Genomic DNA, 17,596 nt, shown 5'->3' with positions numbered 1-17,596 from the left:
AGCATACTATTTTAATCATTGTAGCTTTATAATATGTCTTCATAATGTTACTGTAAGTCCTTCTGCCTTACAAGAGTGCTCCTGTTATTTTTTTGACCCTTTGCATTGCATACATATTTTTACCAAAATATAAAAAGATTTTGCATTTGGAGTTGCACTGAATCTGTAGAATACATTGAGGAGAACTAGAAGTTACAGTGCTGAGTCTTACAACCCAAGCATATGAACATCCCTACATTTACTTAGGCCCTTTGTAAATTTTCACAATCATTTTACAGTTTTATAAATAGAGATCTAATACAATTTTTGGTATATTTACTCCTAGTCGTTTGATTTATTCCTAGATGTTTTGATTCTGTGTATAGTTTTATTTTTTTTTATGAATCTATGTTCTACTTAACTGTTGTTGATATAGAGAAATGAATTAATTTTAAATTACAGATCCAAATAATTTTCTCGACACAGGCCATTTCAGGTTTTCTGTCTATACTTGTCTCTGCTTTGTTAAGTTTTTTTTTGTTTTTCTGTTCATTTAATCTAGCTTTTTTTTTTATGTTGGCATAAAGTTTGTTTCATTTGTTTTTCTACCTTATGAATTTTTAAAGTTGGTAGAGTCCGTAAAATATCCCTTCTTCCATTAGTAACATTTGTAAATATTTCTGTATCAATTATCCCATGAACTAATACATTTTACTGGTCTTTAGTTATAATAGTTATTAGTTAAGAACCTACTCTGACTATTGATGATCTCTATTGTACTCTAATTATCTATTATTTTATGCTCTTAATTATTTTATTTTTATTTTTTTTGTGGTGAACGAAAGTGCAGTGTTTGTAAAGTGCTGTACAGGGAGAAAGGGGTGGCTTATGCTCAAAACCCCAAGCTTCTGCTCTTAATTTTTAAAATTTACAATCTTTACTTTTTAGGGTGTAACTTGCTGCTCCTTTTCAAACTTCTTGAGATGGATGTTTAGATCCTTGATTTTCAGCCTTTCTTCTTGTTTAATAATTACATTCAAATCTATAAATTCCCTTTAGCAGGGTTTAGCTGTATCACGCAAGTTTTGATATAATGCACTTTCATTATCATTCAGTTAAGCGTATTTCCTATTTTTAATTGTAATATTTTCTTTGATCTACTGGTTTTTGAAAAATATGTTGCTGAATTTCCAAACACACGGGAGTTTCTTTTTTATTTTCTTGTATTTACATTATGCTATGAGAATACACTCTGTATAACTTTAACCCTTTATCATTTTTGAAATTTACTCTATTCATGTCCCAGCATACACTGAAGTTTAGTAAATATCTTGTGAATATTTGAAGAGTGTGCATTCTGTGGTTTTCTGTTAAGGTGTCCACTTATGCCAATAAAGTCAGTTTTGTTTATTGTATTGGTCAAATCTTCTTGTCCTTCTTTTTGTCAGCTTGTCCAGTCAGATACTGAGAAAAAGAAGTTAAAAAAAATCCTCCCATAAAGATGATTTTTCTTCTTTTTTTTGTTGCAATTAACTTTTGCTTCATGTATTTTGATACCACTATATGCATATTATACTAGGTTATATTATCAGGTGCATAGAAATTTAAAATTATATGTTCCCAGTAATTTTAACCTTGATCATTATAGAGAATTCTTCTTTTTGCCTTAGAATCTATTTTGTATGTTGTTAACTCAGCACTAGCAGCTTTTTTTTGGAAAAAGTTTCTATGTTATATCTTTTTCCGTCTTTTTACTTTCACCCTTCCTATATCCTTGTATTTTTAAAATACATTCATTCAGTTTTTTTAAGACTGATAATCATCTTCTAAGTGAATCATTAGCTCATACTGTGAAGTAATTATATAATTATTTGGGTTTAAGTCTATCATCTTATTTGCTTCTTTTTTGTTCTACTATTTTGCTTTTCTTTTAATGCATCTTATTTTGAAACAGTACAACATTTTTACTTATTTTCCCCTATTAACTAGCTTGTTAAATATTCACTTTTCTGCTGTTCAGTTAGCAATTATCCTGGAATTTACAAAGTCATACTGGATCTGTAGACCTTAATATAAATTAGTACTTTACCTCTTCCCAGAAGCAGCATGGATATTTAAAACACTTTACCTCTCTTTAAAATTTATATTTTTCTTGTATGTTAATTGTATATATTTTAAATCACATAATACATTTTAAATATGGAGTTATATAGCATATATTTACTTAGATTAATCCATATATTTATGCTTTTTATTGTTCCTAACTCTGTCTCCAACTAGACAATTACTTTTGGCTTGAAGAATAGTCTTGTATGTCCTTTAATGTTGGTTTACTGGTGACATACTTTTCTTAGTTTTTGTTGTCTGAAAATGATTTTATTTTACTTCTACTTTGGAAAGTTATTTTCTCTGGTTATTGAATTCTAGATTGGCAGCTGTTTTTTTTCTTCCAACATTTTGAGAATATAATTCCATCATCTGCTTTTTTCAGTTTGTTAAGAATCAGCTCTCAGCCTTAGTATTGCTCCTTTGAAGATAATATGACTTTATTTTTCTTGCTGCTTTTATTATTTACTCTTTATTTTTATTTTCACTAGTTTTACTCTGATGTGCCTTGGTATAGTTTTTTTGTTTGTTTTTTGATTTAACTTGCTTAGAATTTACTGTGTTTCTTTTGTGACTTGAAAAAAGACATAGCAAATATCACTTTATATAAGAATCCCAGCTCTCTCTTTCCCTCCTGGGAGTCAAATTAAATGCATTTATCATCTCACATTTGTATCACTTTTCTCTTTGTTTCTAACTTTACATCTCTGCGATTTTTATTTTGGATATTTTCTTCTTTCTTTTCTCCCAGTTTACTCTTTCAACTTATCAATATATAATTAAACCCATCTACTGAATTTTTTATTTTTACTTTTAGTCGTTATGTTTAAAATTCCATTTGGCTTTTTAAAAAATAATTTCCATTTCTGTCAAAGTTATGAATGCAGTCTTTTGAAATATTGAAGAGTCTGTTTCTAATCCGTACACTGTATGGATACTCTGTTAATTATATATTTTCCATTGTTTCTTTTCCTTTTCAGACACATCATTATTTTATTTGGTTATTTTTGGCTGAATGTTGGACACTATTTGAAAGAAATGTAGATTTGAGCTCTATAATGATATTACCTTAACTCAGGGAGAATTCATATTTCCTCTGGCAAGCAAATAAAGACACTAGGACTCCTGGATTATTTTATTCCATTTTCAAGATGAAGATGATGTGAAATCAGATTCTAGTCCTGTAAGAATTGATATATTTTACATCTACTTTTTATTCTGGGGTGCTTTTGAAAGTCTTAATGCAAAACATGGTATGTTAAATAGCCTTGTTTTGAAAGGCTCTGCACATCTCATCCTAATTTCTAGAGACCAAGGAGGGTCTCAGAAGTTGTAGCTTTTCTGCCTTTCATCTGACTCTTTAGGAATTGTTGGTTTTCTTCTATGGTAAAATTGACTCAAAGGTATGGTTAGCATTTCTTCTTTTTTTCCCCTGGATATCAGCCCCATAATTCTTCTCTGACATTTGAACTTCCTTACTTGTCTTTTAGTTGCATTTTCAGTTGATTTTCTATTTTGCTTAACTTCCTCTTGTTTTTTTACTCTCTTTTTGCTCTATATTTTGTAGTTTCCTTCAATTACATCTTCTAGGCTGTTGATCAATTATCTTTTTAGAGTGTTTTTTTTTTTTTTCGCTTAAATTATTTGTATTACCTAAGAACACTTTCGGTTTGTGGGTTGTTTCCTTTTTATAGTACCCAATTACATTTTCATATAGATGGAAAAAACTTTTAAAACTCTCTGAGCATACTAATAGAAGTACTTAGAAAATTTCTCTTTCCCCCCTGTGAATGATTTCAGTGTTTTGGGAGGATGCATGTTCTGTTTTACTTTTGGTCTTTTTCTTTCTTATTTCCCTCAGCAGGAAGTGGGGGCTCCTGGCAACATTCCTGCTTCTCACTCTTCACAACATGCACAGCTTGCCACTGATGTCTGCCTTGGGCCTGTTAGGACCAATTGCATCATGGCTTTTATTTCTGTTTATCTGCTAGCACAAGCAGCTCAGAATTCTCTGATCATCTATCATACTCTGGTTCTGATCCACTTATAACTGTAGGGATCACTCCTGTGATCACTCCTGTGATTACATCTCTTACCAGTCTCCATTTCCTTAAAACAAACCAGAAAACCTTTTAGACCTTAAGAGCTCATTGTCTGTCATCAGCAAGTCTCTTATATAATCAGGCACTTTTGAGGACATGGTCTTTGCCTCTTGCTCAGCCTGAAATCTGAGTTCCCGTATCCCAGTCCTCCTTATGCTGGCTTCTCATGTGCAGAGCACTTTGAGGTGTGCCCTCTCACTCCTTCTTTCAGATCATCTCCCCTTTCTTCCATAAGAACGACCAGCTTGGATTCTCATGTCATCAGACTCTACCAGCCCATTCTTTTGCAGCCAGTTACTGCAACTTGGGAGTTTCATTACCTGGCTCATTGTCACTCTCTCCACCACTAATTCTGCCATTATTCCTGGTTATTTCAATATACTAGTTATTAGAATCTAGTAGATTATTTTCCCAGTAACCTGATTTATTAGCTTCTTGGCCTCCTCTCCTTCATTTCTTGACATCCATCCCATTTATTCCCCTGATCACATTGTAGATCTCGTCTTTACCAATATAACTGCAATTCCTGAAAATTCTTAGTTTCAAATATTCCACTCTTTACTCCACCAACTCATTTTTCCAGCTCTCTCATTCTAGGACTCTATCAATTCTTCCACCTCAGTGTAACCTACAATATTTAGTTTCTTTCAATTTTCCAATGTATTTTATCCCATCAGGTTCTCATTTGTAGTTTAATTTCATAGTCAGTCATTAACATCACTTTCTCATACTTTTCACCAACGTCCCCCGCTCCATAATTTATCTCACTTGCTTGTCTAAATCAAAACCTTGATGAACGTTTTTTATCTCCTCTCCTATTCTCTGCCGAGCTAAATGTGGCAACTAAAAACTACAACCAGCTGATTATCTCATTTAAGATTAACATTTACCAACTTTAATGGTGGCCACTGTGTGGAAATTATACCAGTTTATTTACTTATACTCTCAGGTGAACACTCTTTCCAGTCTCTTCAAATCTCCAGTATCTCCTACCTAATTCTTCCCCTCAGCTGATAACTTTTACTTCCTATTTCAAAAAAAATAGCAATCTCAAAGTAGTTTATCAAGCTCTCAAAACCACATTATGCCACCTATATAGCATTTTTGCCCAAATACTCCACTTTTTCTTCTTTCACCACAAAAGAAGTGTCTCTGTTCTTGACTTTGTCTAAGCATCCACTTGTATACTAGATGGCATATTCTTATATAAATATATTGCTCAGGCAGTTTTCCCTTTTGCATCATATAGTTTTCCTTTTCTGCTGTACTATTTCCATGAGCTTGCAAATATACTTTTATTTTCCCCATTAAACAAAAAGCAAACAAAAGAAACACTTTTCTTGCTCTCACTTAATCGTCTAGCTAGCTTCACATTTCTTTATCTTTATAATGTAACTCTGTAAATGAGCAGTCTGCATTTGCTAACTCCAATTCTTCATTTTGTTTTCTTTGCTAACTCCAGTTCTTAGCATTTCATGAAAACTGATTCCTGTCAGGTTTTTGCATAACTACTGCAATTGAGCTGCTCTGCCAAAGCTTTCTCCCATCCTGACACGCCTCCCTATGCAATGTGACTTTAGTGTTCCCAGCATCTGTCTCTTTCCCAACTCTTGGAATCTGGAGTGTTCCCATAACAAGAACCTAAAGTGTTCGCTGTTGGCTTTGGGACTGTGCAGTAGGGGAAGGAGGGAAAGACAATAAATAGACTATTGGTGGAGATTGAAAAAACTGTGAAGAAACATATGTACAAAGTATAAACTACATATTTATAAATATGTCAATTATTAGCTTTCACTGATCTTGCTGCTTTTTTGAACTTCGGTCCATCTTAGACTGTGGCCCTCTAGAAACTGGACTATAGCTGTATCTGTTCTAGTACTTTCTTGCAGTGTTTAACTTCCTTAAGTGGAGCATTCAGAATCTTGCTTCTGGCCAGCTCCTCATCTCTGCCCAGTTGTGCTTCTTTTTAGATAGCCTAGGTGGAATGATTCTGTCTACACTCATGTCTATTCAACTCCTCCATAAGCGAAGCTGAGCTTCAGAAAACTACATACAACTCATCTTTGCTCAGCATTTTCTTTGGGAGAAAGATGTAATGGTATAAGGGGTTGTACACTAAAATGAAAAAAGGGGACTTGGGTGAGGGTATCGGTAATGGGCATAGGACAGTTGAGCCACTGGAGAAAGAATCAAAAGCAAATGAAGCTACAGAGTGATATCTGAAATAATCATATCACAGCAAAACTACCAGTAGTTTCATACCTTAAAGTGATGTGAAATTTAATATATTGGAATCCTTAAAATCAATGACTAACCTTGAAAGATGGCCAGAGATTATTGAGTAGACATGTAGAGGACAAGCAGAATTTTAGAAACTTTGATGGTAAGATCCATGGGGACAGACACTGTCTTGTTTCTAATCTCTTGTCTTCCCAAAAGCCAGTCAAACTATTTGCGTATAATAGTGACTCAATAAATATTTGTTGAAAATGGACAAATACATGTTAAAAGTTGTCAATCTTTATGTAAAAATAGTACGGGGAGAAGAAACATTTATATATGTTTGAGAAATAAGTAGTGTAGCTTGGCTGGAGCCTAGAATGGTAATAATGAAAGTCAAGGGACCAAGCTTGAAAGGGAGTTAAGACACTTGCTCTCATATTAATATCTTCCTATTGTGTAATGTAATCAGTAGAAGATAAGCATTGCATAAGAGCCTTAAGGAGATGATAATTTTTTCAAGAAATGAGAGTGTCAGCTTTGTAATAGGGAGTGTACATATTTAGGGTATTGATACGCTTCTAAGCGTGTCTCAGATCGCACCACTACACGTAGGCAATTTTATTTTGAGACTGTGAATAAGGTTATATTTTCCTTGTATAAATAATATGAGGCTTACCTTATTTGAGGAATAGTTTGTTTTAATTATTTTGTATTCTTAAATACATTCATGGAAAGCAAATTGGAAATTATTTTCTGGGATCCTTGCTGATCAATATTCCCAACTATTTGGGGTATATCTGAACAGGTGATTTAACTAACATGTCTACCAATATGTAATATAGTGTCTTATTCTGGTCAGGAACAAATTATTTAATAAACTGGGATGTTGCCTTCTAAAGTAGTCATTGTCTGTTGCTCAAAAGACAGCTTCCGTTTTCATCGTAGGATGCCGACACTGCGGAAGAAGGGAATTGTGGAACTGTGTAGCACAGCTGCACAAGGCAGTGACAGCAGCAGCAGGAGACTGGGGTGGCAGGTGCAACTGGCCAGAAATCGGGAAAGGCATGCTGTGCTATTTGCAGAAGAAGGTTCAGTCCATACCCTTACCCATGGTGAAGACACACTAGATTTGTTGCAAATTAATAGGCTAAGCCTAGAAATTGGATACAGTTCAGGAAAGGTTGGAGAAGCAGTGAGTTCAGAAAGTCAAAGCAAGGGACAGGAAGTTACCAGGAAGCCGAGCTGAGTCTCTGTAGGCTTTGAGTGGAGAATTAGGCGTTCGTCTCTTGCTATATTAGATCTCCTGTAAGAAAGTTACAGCTGTCCAAGGACATTAAATCAATATTAAGAAAGATATGTTGCTTTTCTTATGTACTTAACATCTAACTGTAAACCTGGGTTGAGCATATAGTTAAAAAGAGGTGCATAATCTCATAATTCAAACAATCTCTGAAATATTCTAAATGGAATATTATATATAGCTCTTGGGAAAGAAAGGAAGGAGGATAGGAGGGAAGGAGAGAAAGAAACAAAATTATTTCTTTAGGATTTTAGGCCAGCATATTCTTCTCTGCTGATGGCAAGTAATAATAATATTGCTTTGACTCCCAAATTCTCCAATTTTTACTCTCTTCAAGTACAGCAATTATATTTATGTAAATGTGTGTTTGTGTATGAGAATGAAAGGGGAAAATGACTCTTTCTGAAACAGCATCTAATGTTGAGAATGAAAATGAGCACTGAAAGGAACTTTAACTTTAGTTAATACTGTATTTGACTATTTGAAATTAATACTATTGTATTTTTATTTGGGGATATTTCATTGTTTATTTGCATGGTGATAACTTAAAATTTATTAGAAATTCTTATGCACTGGAATAGTTTAAGAAGCATATTGATTACTTGGCAGTTAAATATATATAAAAGATCTTGCGTATTTAATCATCGGAAATTAACACTTAATGGGTGATATATTATTGGATAGCTTTCAATATATCATACATATTTATGTGTAATATTTATTGGTCTCCCTTCTTTTTTTTTCTCTATGAGTTACTCTCTCCCTGTCCCCATGCCTTCTTAGAGAATCTCATTATATGTATAGCCTTTTCAGAACCCATGCTCTGTTGGTTAAGCCATATACCACGGAATTCTTGAGAATAAACGAATTAGTTTCAATTACTTTGAAGACTGTTTTACAGACGTATTAAACCAAGAGTGTATCGGTAAATGTTTAGAATCTATTTTTAAAATAGTGTAACCTTAAGGGAAACGTGAGTCACTGGATTTACATCCCTTTAAAATAGAAATTTTAAAATATCTTTATGTAGGTAGATTCTCTTTTAAGTAATGACCCATGTTCTCTTGGTCCTTGGGGAAGTTTCACTGGGTAGAGTGTTGATGTGAATGTATATGTACACGTGTATGAGTTGTGTTTAAGCAGGGGGCCATCTCCATTACACATACCACTCAGCTTCCAAAACGCTCTTCTGCTTGCAGGTTGCTCATAGGTCCTCAGGCCACGAGGGTGCTATCAGGATATGACAGGAGACATAAGAGCACGTGAGGAGCCAGCACACTTTCAGGCTGGGGCTCACAGGTGCATCTGAACAGGGTCATTGTGGGTCCAGAGAGAGCCCTAGAGTTCAAGCCAATAGCCTTGAATTCAGATTCAGTCCCTGCAACTAAGCGGTGATTGTGAGTGGAACTCTCAACCCTTTTGAGCCTCATTTCTGTAGCTGTAAAATAAGCAGAATTATATCCCCAGATTTTTGTTAGGCTAAAACGAGACAACATGAAGATGCAATTCCTGGTACAGAGTTCATGCTTAGTAAATGTTAGTGGAAACAGAAAAAATATATATCTTCATGGATAAACAATGTCAATTCTGTTTCTTTACCATGTAAAGATAGGAGTGACTGGTGAAAGCTAGAACTGACCTCCACATTTATTTATTTTCTGTGGCTTTTGTTGGTTGGTTGATTGGTTGCTATTTTAACATTCATTTTTAAGTGACAGCGCCATTGTTTCCTCTTGGGATAACTTTTTTTAGTAGGGAAAGCCTGAGTTTAACTTCTGAGCTAAAGAAAAATTTGGAAGAAACCCGCATTATTCCTCAAAATGGTAAGCTTGATTCTTCACCCAAAAGCCCTCTGTTGGAGGAAGCACTTGAGGACTATCTCTGCAAAGCCTTTACATACCAACCTGGATTGCGGCTGATGGGCATCTAGAGGGAAATCAGGCAGCAGTGGAGTGTGCTTGCCCAGTGCCTGCTTTAGCGGCAATACTTCCATCTCTGCCTCTAGAAGGCCCTGTCCCTTGTGCCCCTCTGCAGTCTCTGTGAAGGTACCCAAGGAACTGGAGCACTTCCTCCCAGCAAACCAAGGAGGATAACTCCAGGTAACTAGACTCGAAGAACGCTCAAGGATTCGTTAAAGCACAGCTTCTTCGTACAATGCTACAAGGCTGCCGATTGCTGGGAAACCGTAAGAGGAGAAAAGCAGATGTTCAGCAAACACGTTGAGTTGTTAAAGCCTTCGGACAAGGAATTCTAGTTGACTATTAATTTCATTTCATTCAGAACTGTTTGAATTTGTTTAAATTTGTACCTGATATCCTCCTCTATCACTACCCTATGATTTAAACTGTGTTTTACACAGTGAACACTACAGAACATTTTGTTTGAAATGAGCATGTTGAGTAAATTTCCCAGGGAATGTGTCTGTGATGATAATGATTGCTGAAAATTAGTCCTTTCTGCCTGTCCTTACCGGAGGATAATAGAGCACCAACAGTAAACTTAATCTTTTTAGAATTTGTCACCTGGCTTTGTCAAAGCAAACAACACTGACATAATGCTTAGTACTTATTCTAATCACTGTTTACCTTAAACTGTCAAACAAGATTAGCTCCATTTCTGCATCACTTTTTAGGATATTGTTTAGTGTTCACATTTAAATATTGTATTTACTTTCTGTATCTAGTCTCTCAGCTCTTCCACGTCCAGTCCTGAAATTAGAGACTCTAGTTTGTCCTTGATTCTTCTCTCACCCTCAGTTCACAATCACTGTTCTTACATTTGTCTGTTCCGCTCCATCATTTTAGTATCACTGGAGATAGTTCTAGAATAAATTCTCATCAAGACTGATTTGCATTGATGCCAAAGTCTTCTAATTCCTTTTTTGTTGTATATTCCTCAAATCCAGATCTCACACCTACACTAGAGCAATGGATTAAAAAAAAAATCAAGTGCCATTTGTGTAGTCATTTTGTGATTCATGGCATAATTATTGACCTTTTATTTTGTGATTTTTGGAAATATAATTCATTTATCAGGAGGAGGAGGTCGGCAGTTCAACAAACAAATCATATTCGATTAGGGCTGTTTACAATATAAAATTCTATTGAGTCAAATTCGTTCATCTCTTTCTCTCTTTGATTTCATCTTTGAAATCTTTCCAACTCTTTTCACCACTACGATTTCCAACACACACATAACTACCACCCCATGCCAGAAAATACATGCCCCAGAAGTGCTGGTCTGCTTTATTTCTCTGAGCACATCTTGTTGTTTGTGTCTGTCATTACCACACTCTGTTCTTGCTGTTGCCTCAGTCTGTAATTCTTCCACTGTTCTCCCGTGCTTGACTAATCCTTCTTGACTTTTAAGATTTGGATAGATAGTCTCTAATCCAGAAAGCTTTCCTTAACGATTTGGAAGCATTTATCATTAAGAATGAGATTAAAAATAGAAAGCTTTTTTTCTGTTTAAATAATCATTAGGACATGCTGTATCACCGCATTTGCCATAAGGTATGATAATTATAGTCCTCATGTCTGATCTGCTCTAACTACAAGCTTTCTGAAGATAAAGACTGTTATTATTCATCTTGTTTTTTCTGGTACTGGCACTGTGTTTGGCATATGGTAGGGATTGAATAAGTTTCTTCAATTAATATATGGAGAGAGGAAAAAAAATTGACAGCATATTCCTGCATTTTTGAGGTCAGTTTTAATTGAGGAATTTGGGGATAATGTTACGTGGTAAAAGAATGAGGGCACGTAATTAGCCATATATGTGAGTGTGTGTATATGATATGTATCATGTACATACATATATGGTATTATATAGTATAATATATTAACTATGATATCATATATTATAATCATATATATGATATATATAATGAACCAAAAATATATTAATTTCTGCAATATTACCTTATTCCTAACACCTGGTAATGGGAAGATATTTCATACATTTTAAAGGCAGTTGGTGACAGATGTATTTCTTTTTGAAAAATGTTGATTAAGTATTGTTTGTTATTAAGCCGTTAAAATACAGCATAGGGCATTTTAGAGGGTAGGGATGAGGAGGATGATTTCCCAAGTAAATTAATCTTGCAATTGGAATTCTTTCAGTCTTGAATGGGTCCCACCTATCACACTCCATATCACTAATAGCTCAACTGCCCTCTTTCTGATCTGATACATTCTCTTTGGCAGGCTTTCACCTCCATCTACCCCTGCTCACACTTTTTGTTTGCTCTCAGAAATTAATATGTCTTGCGGCTCACCAGAGTTCACTCTTAGGAAATTGGAGTTTTTTTGCATGTACCACTCTTTATATTTCTATAGATAATCATGATTTTGTATATTATCATGACTTTTTTCCTGGTGTTCCATGAAAGTGAAGCTTATGTAAATCTCCTCATACCTTAACTGTTTCAAATTCAAGCTTACTTACACTTATAGCTATGATTTGTGTTTGTTTTTCAGTTCTGCCACATTAATGTGTATTTTATTTCTGATTTGAGCTGCACTTCTTAAAGCTGTGATTTTTTTTAATTTTTAGGGAGTTTTCTGTTTATATATATGTATATATATTTTTTAATTTTTATTTTATATTGGAGTATAGTTGACTTACAATGTTATGTTAGTTTCAGGTGTACAACAAAGTGATTTAGTTATACATATATCTATTCTTTTTCAGATTCTTTTCCCATATAGGTTATTACAGACTACTGAGTAGAGTTCCTTGTGCTATACAGTAGATTCTTGTCGATTATCTAGTTTATATATATAGTAGTGTGTATATGTTAATCCCAACCTCCTAATTTATCCCTCCCGGCCACCTTCCCCCTTTGGTAACCATAAGTTTATTTTTTAAGTCTGTGAGTCTGTTTTGTAAATAAGTTCATTTGTACCATTTTTTTTTTAGATTATGCATATAAGTGGTATCATATGATGTCTTTCTCTGACTTCCTTCACTTAGTATGATAATCTCTAGGTCCATCCATGTTGCTGCAAATGACATTATTTCATCCTTTTTTTTCATGGCTGAGTAATATAATTAGCAATGTTGAGCATCTTTTCATGTGCTTTTTAGCCATCTGTATGTCCTCTTTGGAGACATGTCTGTTTAGATCTTCTGCCCATTTTTTGATTGGGTTGTTTGTCTTTTTGTTATTGAGCTGCATGAGCTGTTTGTATGTTTTGGAGATTAATCCCTTGTCAGTCGCATTGTTTGCAAATATTTTCTCCCGCTCTGTGGGTTGTCTTTTCATTTTGTTTTGCTGTGCAAAAGCTTTTAAATTTAATTAGGTCCCATTTGTTTATTTTTTATTTTACTTCCATTACTCTAGGAGACAACTGAAAAAGATATTGCTGCAATTTATGTCAGAGTGTTCTGCCTGTGTTTTCCTCTAAGATTTTTATAGTGTCCGGTCTTACATTTAGGTTTTAATCCATTTTGAGTTTATTTTTGTGCATGGTGTTAGAGAATGTTCTAATTTCATTTTTTTAGATGTAGCTGTCCAGTTTTTCCAGCACCACTTATTAAAAAGACGGTCTTCTACATTGTATATTCTTGCCTCCTTTGTTGCACGCTAATTGACCATAGGTGCGTGGGTTTATTTCTGGGCTTTCTATCCCATTTCACTGATCTGTAAGTCTGTCTTTGGGCCAGTACCATATTGATTACTGTAGCTTAATAGTATAATCTGAAGTCAGGGAGCCTCATTCCTCCAGCTCTGTTTTTCTTTCTTTTTTTAAAATTTTTATTTATTATTTATTTATTATTTATTTTTGGCTGTGTTGGGTCTTCGTTTCTTTGCGAGGGCCCTCTCTAGTTGTGGCAAGCGGGGACCACTCTTCACCGTGGTGCGCGGGCCTCTCACTATCGTGGCCTCTCTTGTTGCGGGGCACAGGCTACAGACGCGCAGGCTCAGCAGTTGTGGCTCACGGGCCTAGTCGCTCCGCGGCACGTGGGATCCTCCCAGACCAGGGCCCGAACCCGTGTCCCCCGCACTGGCAGGCAGACTCTCAACCACTGCGCCACCAGGGAAGCCCTGTTTTTCTTTCTTAAGATTGCTTTGGCTATTTGGGGTCTTTTGTGTTTCCATACAAATTTAAAAATTTTTTGTTTCAGATATGCAAAAAATGCCATTGGTAGTTTGATAGGGATTGCATTGAACCTGTAGATTACCTTGGGTAGTACAGTCATTTTAACAATATTGATTCTTCCAATCTAAGAACACGGTATATCTTTCCATCTGTTTGTGTCATCTTCGATTTCTTTCATCAGTGTCTTATAGTTTTTGGAGTATAAGTGTTTTGCATCCTTAGGTAGGTGTATTACTAGGTAATTTTTACTTTTTGATGTGGGGGTAAATGGGATGGTTTCCATGATTTCTCTTCCTGATATTTTGTTGTTAGTGTATAGAAATGCAACAGATTTCTGTGTATTAATTTTGTATCCTGCAACTTTACCCAATTCATTGATGAGCTCTAGTTTTCTGGTAGCATCTTTAGGGTTTTCTATGTATAGTATTATGTCATGTACAGGCAGTGACAGTTTTACTTCTTTTCCAATTTGTATTCCTTTTATTTCTTTTTCTTCTCTGATTGTTGTGGCTAGGACTTCCAAAACTATGTTGAATAAAAGTGGCAAGAGTGGACATTCTTGTCTTGTTCCTGATCTTGGAGGAAATGTTTTAAGCTTTTCACCATTGAGTATGATGTTAGCTGTGGGTTTGTCATATGTGGCCTTTGTTATGTTGAGGTAGGTTCTCACATCCTAAGAGTGTCAAATTTAAGCTTACTTACACTTACAGATATGATTTGTGTTTTTCAGTTCTGCCACATTAGTATGTATTTTATTCCTTTTTTTCAAATTAATTAATTAATTTTTGGCTGCATTGGGTCTTTGTTGCTGCACTCTGGCTTTCTCTAGTTGTGGCGAGCAGGGGCTACTCATTGTTGTGGTGCGCGAGCTTCTCGTTGTGGTGGCTTCTCTTGTTGTGGAGCATGGGCTCTAGGCGTGTGGGCTTCAGTAGTTGCAGCTTGCCGGCTCAGTAGTTGTGGCTTGCGGGCTCCAGAGCGCAGGCTCAGTAGTTGTGGGTCATGGGCTTAGTTGCTGTGCGGCCTGTGGGATCTTCCTGGACCAGGGCTCGAACCCATGTCCCCTGCGTTGGCAGGTGGATTCTTAGCCACTGCGCCACCAGGGAAGTCCTGTATTATATTTCTCATTTGCACTGTACTTTTAAAGCTGTGATTATTTGGTTAAACCTTAGTTTACTTTGAAAAATTAGATTATTACACATTCTTCTGCTTTGTTAGTACATTTTAGTGGTGTGTTCTTTTCTTCTCTTCAGCCATTATTTATGACAATTAGTGTGAGATTAAAGAAAACCCTGTTTCCCATGTTTAAATAAGGCACCCAGGCTCTTAGGAGGAGTAGGTAGTAATATCCTCACCTTTGCGCTCCAGGGGGTCCCTCTGCTGTCTTGGGGTTTTTTTAGGTGTACAGTGTAATGATTTCATACTTGTATATATTGCAAAGTGATTACAATAAGTCCAGTTATATCTGTCACCATGTATAGTTACAATTTTTTTTTTGTAGTAAGTGCTTTGAAGATTCACTCTCCTAGCTACTTACATATATATAATACAGTATTATTAACTATAAACACCATGCTATACATTACATCCCCATGATTTATTCATTTTATAACAAAGTTTGTACCTTTTGACACCCATCACCCATTCTTTCCCACTCCTGCCAGGCAACCACCATCCTGTTTTCTATATTCATAAGCTCATTGTTTTGTCTTTTGTTTGTTTATCAGATTCCACCTATGAGTGAATCATACGGTGCTGTCTTCCTCTTCTGTTTTAAATGATGCGGTATGTCCTTGCTGTCGAGCCCTTCCTCTCTCTGACTCCGGAGAGCACTCTACCTCCCACCCTACACTCGGGATTTATGGCTCCACGGGATTTGCCCTCAAGGTGGCACTCTCAGTGTTACATACATTTGCTGGTAAAATGCTTTCTGAAATAATTTTCCTGTGGGCTCTACTCCTATCCAGTATCAGAATCTTTTCATTTTTCTGATCCCCAGTGTTCCTGCCTTGTTTACCTTATTTTTCTGTTTATGTAAATTTCCTTCAGAGTTAGGCATTCCATTCTGCAAGAATTTACGTGCTGTGTATTTCTGAAGTTCTCAGAAGTTTAGACTGTCAAAATTATGCTTTATTTGCCCACAAAACATGCTGTTATTTCCTTTTTTCTGCTTTAGGCACCATTTGAAACTTGTCAGGACTCTGGTGGGTCTCTACTCAGAATCTGGTTTCTTATTTTTTTGTGTTTTGTTTTGTTCTGTTTTGTTTTTGGTTCCCCAGACTATAGAGTACATCAGTGATTTCCTTTTACTCCTGGTATTGGATTGGTTAAGAATGTATATTTTATAATGACAAGGTGTTATGCTTGCCACCACATGTGGTATCAAAGGAACTCAGGGATGATATATCTAATTAGAACCACAGACTTAATTTTATGCCTTTAAAGTTGCAACATAGGTAGCATAATATCCTGGCCTTGAGACCAGAACAGGTGTGGTATGCATTCAACAAATCTATTTGCTTCTTAAGTGAAAAGTGATGCTATGCGAATATCACTAATATCATCAGTAGGTACAGACTATGTATTTTACGTCTGGTAAAAAACAAACAAAAACTTGCCTTGTATTTGTTAAACTGTGTAAATTGCAAAGAAGTAAGTAGCGCTGCATTGTATTAGGGTAAAGCATTGCTTTACAAAATGTGTTCTGTGAAATATCAGTTCAGTGGATACCAGTAAAAATTTAAAATATTCCCTCAAATTCAGGGACTAGACAAGGTGTCTTCTGTCACTGATTATATTCAGTGTTGTATACTGGAGTTACAAACCAGTGCTAGAAGAAGAATTCAGAACTATAAAGAATGGAAAGAAAGAAAGAACATTGTTATTTGCAGAGGGCGTTAATACATATATTGAAAATTCAAGAAAATCTACAGACAGACTGAAATAACAAATGAATTTAGCAAGTTTGTTGGACCTAAAACCAATATACATGTTAATAGTTTTCTTTTATATTTTATAAAAATTAGACATATAGTACTATTAATATGAATATTCCATTTTTAAGAGTAATGAGAAACTATAATATACCTAGGAATATATTTAAGATAGAATGGTAGCAGACCCATAGGGAAATCCATTACTTTTCCTGAAGGGAAAAAAAGAAAAATCTAACTATATGAAGGTATATACCATATATAAGGAGAGGAAAATTGAATGTCATGAAACTGCCATTTCTTTTTATATTCATCTATAAAATATAATGCAATTCCAGTTTTATAAAAATGAATTTTTATATTGATTGTCAAATTATTCTTGAGTTGGCAAAAGGATCAATAATCCCTAAGACAGTTTTGAAAACAAATTAAGGAAGATTAGCCTGCTCTACCAGATATTAAGGTTTACAGAGCTATAGGACATACTCATGATACTCGTGCAAGTTGATCACAGTGTTGAAGTTTACAGCAGCCCTGTAATCCTGGTCAACAGTCATGGTTAACGAGACCCCCCCACCATTTTGTGTTCCCGGGAAACAGCTCGGTGCAAAGAGGCAGCTAGCCTCCCCAGTGTGACTTAGATCAGACTCATGTCTGCTTACCCATGATTCACCAAATACAGAACCTCCGGATTTCTTTTCTTGGCTGTATAAATGACAACTGAACTGTTTTGCCCCCGCTAATCATTCGGAATAAAATGTTTGGTAACCAGAGTTTGGTTAAGTTGCTCTGCTTCCCCCAGGCTCCTGAGCTTTGGTCCACCCTCAGCCAGAGCCAGGAGACAACCTCTCA

General features: G+C 35.5%; 1 long non-coding RNA gene across 1 annotated transcript in view; it reads right to left on the bottom strand.

Moving 5' to 3' along the window:
• Positions 1-509: 509 nt before the first annotated feature.
• The window catches only part of LOC309627693, a 71,920-nt gene continuing 54,833 nt past the window's right edge, over positions 510-17,596 (bottom strand). Inside the window, exon 2 of the long non-coding RNA XR_014243920.1 lies at positions 510-13,759. This is a non-coding gene — a long non-coding RNA (uncharacterized lncRNA). The remainder of the gene's footprint in view (positions 13,760-17,596) is intronic.

The sequence above is a fragment of the Balaenoptera borealis genome, assembly GCF_965194805.1.
Source record: "Balaenoptera borealis genome assembly, chromosome: 4".
NCBI classification, from domain to species: domain Eukaryota; kingdom Metazoa; phylum Chordata; class Mammalia; order Artiodactyla; family Balaenopteridae; genus Balaenoptera; species Balaenoptera borealis.
This window is presented reverse-complemented; position numbering and strand designations above follow the sequence as displayed.